Source organism: Nanorana parkeri, unplaced genomic scaffold (assembly GCF_000935625.1).
Source record: "Nanorana parkeri isolate BGI_ZX_2015 unplaced genomic scaffold, ASM93562v1 scaffold3898, whole genome shotgun sequence".
Lineage (NCBI taxonomy): Eukaryota > Metazoa > Chordata > Amphibia > Anura > Dicroglossidae > Nanorana > Nanorana parkeri.
Window position 1 is genome coordinate 4,475 of NW_017310165.1, and position 4,042 is coordinate 8,516.

The window sequence follows — 4,042 nt, forward strand, 5'->3', positions numbered from 1 at the left end:
TCTAGTGGGGCAGAGCCAGCTGTCAAACAGCCAGCGGGGTGGATCCCCACAATGTTGTTGGGATCCATCCAGGCTGCAGCAGAGCCTCGGTGCTGTCAGCATATAGCAGGCAATAGCCCACTATATGCTGAGTTTTGGGTCACAGAAGGAGACAGTGTATGTCCTCATGTGATCCTTGAAGGGGAACTATGACTGCCTCTAGATAGGCAGAGCCAGCTGGCACTCATGCAGCTGGGCGGATCTTGGGATCCGCCCCGGCTGCGGCGTCTCAGTATACGGCGAGCTGTAGCTCCCTATATACTGAGCTTAGGGTGACGGGAGGACGCTAGTTTGTGTCCTCCCGTTACCCTAAGGAGAACTATGGGGAAAAACCCTGACCCCATAGTTCTCCTTAAAGAGAACTATGGCCAAAAAAGGTTGGGCTAGTGTTCTCTTTTACGTTCCAAGATTTGCCCCCAATAGACTCCAATTGGGTTCACAGTTTCACATTCAACAAACTTTACCACAAATCGAACCCGGAAAGATCTGCTCTTTACTGTTTGAGAAGAACTCCTTAGAAGGATCATATACTCATAATTGTCTATTCATATGGAGCCTTCACATGGTTCCTGTTCACAAGCTCATCACCTAGGACAAGGTTCTTCTCAGCAACATTTCCTAACATAAGAGCTCATTGATCAATGTTCAGTTCTGAATCGTGTCCACACAGAATTCCAGTTCTCCTTCTACATTTCAGGATAGATAGTTGGAGCTATTACTGAGGGAAAAGTCTCTGAATCACCTTATTTACATTTGGCACTAAGGACACATTGTGTCTCCTCAGTATATTATCTGGAATGAGTTTCTCTGCGGTGATGTCATTCCTCCGTTTGTGTGTACAATGGAAGGTGATGGCCATATCTTGTGCTACCTTTTTCATTTTTCTTCTATGTTTCAGGGGGAAGTGGACGGAGGTCTGAAATACGTCTCTGGGGTTCACAATCATTTTGGGGGCATTGAAGTCTTTCCAATTCTTAGGTTCTCGGAAGCCATGGTGGAGAATATTGACCCCGGGAACATGAGGCCACAGGTCAAATCCAGAGACCTTGCCTGAAGTGGGAAAGACGTAGCTCTCTATGCAGAAGACACTTGTATCTGGGTGTGTACTCTGGAGACTCTCCATCAGTGATGACCAGTCCCAGTCCTTGACCGGAAGAATAATTTCATCAATGTCATTGAGGAGAACAAATTTACTTGTGTACATGTTCCTGTATAGACAATCATTTAAGGTGGCAGTTTGTCCAAAATAACTAATCTCAGCACTGAGTCCCTTGGAATGCAGCCATTCTGTAGATGTCTGAAGATGGCGGTCTATTGGCCATGGCACAACCTCCAGAGTTCCTTCATCAATGTAATGACGTAACACCTTATCTACATCCCGGGAACAGCTGGTGTTATACATGGTGACTCTAGAGGCCCCCAGAATCTTGTACATCTCAATGTGCTGGACCATCTGGAGGACATTGTTGTAGTTTCCATACAAAGTAGAAATACAGACGGTGAAGTTGGAAGAGATCGGCTGTGGTGGACGGTTCCTGACTTCAAACAGGAAGTTCTGACCCGTGTCTGTGGATTTAGAAAAAGACATATAAGTGTAATTACACTCAGAAGGTTCTGCACACAGGAGATCCGCTGTTCCATATGGGAACCCAAATCTGTCTTTGTGAAAATATATTTCTGCCCTGACGAAGGCGATCTCATTGGTGGAACAATGGAAGATACAATAGAGCTCGGTCACAGATACATGGATGATGGCGATGACCCGAACTGACCGGCCAAGTCTAGGCTCATAATACGGAGCGATGATGAATGTTCCATTATCCAGAGCCGTGATGGTGTCTGTGGCAATGGGAAGGTTCTCTATCTGCTGATGTCTTCTGATTATCTTCTGACGTCTGAATTTTAGATGGTTGGAGTAACAAATTACAGCAACGCACACAAATATGGACAGCGCGCAGAACACGTATCTACTGCACATCCTCATTCTGGTCCCATCAGGTCATCGTGGCTGTACGAAGACAAGAGAGAGTCCAACATAAAAATATCTGCAGTAGAATTTAAAATCCATAACTCTGATCTAACATTGAATGAAATCTACCACATATACCATAGTGCTGTACAGAGAACCCTAAAGCAGTCACATTGGCCTCTGTACTAGAGGAGCTTACACTCTAATGTCCCTCCCCCCACAGTCACATCAGTCTCTGTACAGAGGAGCTTACACTCTAATGCCCCCTCCCCCCACAGTCACCTCAGTCTCTGTACAGAGGAGCTTACACTCTAATGCCCCCTCCCCCCACAGTCACCTCAGTCTCTGTACAGAGGAGCTTACACTCTAATGCCCCCTCCCCCCACAGTCACCTCAGTCTCTGTACAGAGGAGCTTACACTCTAATGCCCCCTCCCCCCACAGTCACCTCAGTCTCTGTACAGAGGAGCTTACACTCTAATGCCCCCTCCCCCCACAGTCACCTCAGTCTCTGTACAGAGGAGCTTACACTCTAATGCCCCCTCCCCCCACAGTCACCTCAGTCTCTGTACAGAGGAGCTTACACTCTAATGCCCCCTCCCCCCACAGTCACCTCAGTCTCTGTACAGAGGAGCTTACACTCTAATGCCCCCTCCCCCCACAGTCACCTCAGTCTCTGTACAGAGGAGCTTACACTCTAATGCCCCCTCCCCCCACAGTCACCTCAGTCTCTGTACAGAGGAGCTTACACTCTAATGCCCCCTCCCCCCACAGTCACCTCAGTCTCTGTACAGAGGAGCTTACACTCTAATGCCCCCTCCCCCCACAGTCACCTCAGTCTCTGTACAGAGGAGCTTACACTCTAATGCCCCCTCCCCCCACAGTCACCTCAGTCTCTGTACAGAGGAGCTTACACTCTAATGCCCCCTCCCCCCACAGTCACCTCAGTCTCTGTACAGAGGAGCTTACACTCTAATGCCCCCTCCCCCCACAGTCACCTCAGTCTCTGTACAGAGGAGCTTACACTCTAATGCCCCCTCCCCCCACAGTCACCTCAGTCTCTGTACAGAGGAGCTTACACTCTAATGCCCCCTCCCCCCACAGTCACCTCAGTCTCTGTACAGAGGAGCTTACACTCTAATGCCCCCTCCCCCCACAGTCACCTCAGTCTCTGTACAGAGGAGCTTACACTCTAATGCCCCCTCCCCCCACAGTCACCTCAGTCTCTGTACAGAGGAGCTTACACTCTAATGCCCCCTCCCCCCACAGTCACCTCAGTCTCTGTACAGAGGAGCTTACACTCTAATGCCCCCTCCCCCCACAGTCACCTCAGTCTCTGTACAGAGGAGCTTACACTCTAATGCCCCCTCCCCCCACAGTCACCTCAGTCTCTGTACAGAGGAGCTTACACTCTAATGCCCCCTCCCCCCACAGTCACCTCAGTCTCTGTACAGAGGAGCTTACACTCTAATGCCCCCTCCCCCCACAGTCACCTCAGTCTCTGTACAGAGGAGCTTACACTCTAATGCCCCCTCCCCCCACAGTCACCTCAGTCTCTGTACAGAGGAGCTTACACTCTAATGCCCCCTCCCCCCACAGTCACCTCAGTCTCTGTACAGAGGAGCTTACACTCTAATGCCCCCTCCCCCCACAGTCACCTCAGTCTCTGTACAGAGGAGCTTACACTCTAATGCCCCCTCCCCCCACAGTCACCTCAGTCTCTGTACAGAGGAGCTTACACTCTAATGCCCCCTCCCCCCACAGTCACCTCAGTCTCTGTACAGAGGAGCTTACACTCTAATGCCCCCTCCCCCCACAGTCACCTCAGTCTCTGTACAGAGGAGCTTACACTCTAATGTCCCCCCCTTATTCACACACCCATATTGTCATATATGTATGCATCTCTGACAAACAGTCCTTGCATGCACAGTCAGTCAGTCAACATGTCAGTATGTCTGACAGGATCTAATGTTGGAGGGACGACCCACGCCACATTCTTGATATTCAGTGTACTCAGACTGTAACCTATCAATGA

The 4,042-nt window shown here is 49.8% G+C and overlaps 1 pseudogene; it reads right to left on the reverse strand.

The window, feature by feature from the left end:
- Nucleotides 1–754: 754 nt before the first annotated feature.
- LOC108803581 overlaps nt 755–4,042 on the reverse strand; it is an 11,964-nt pseudogene continuing 8,676 nt past the window's right edge.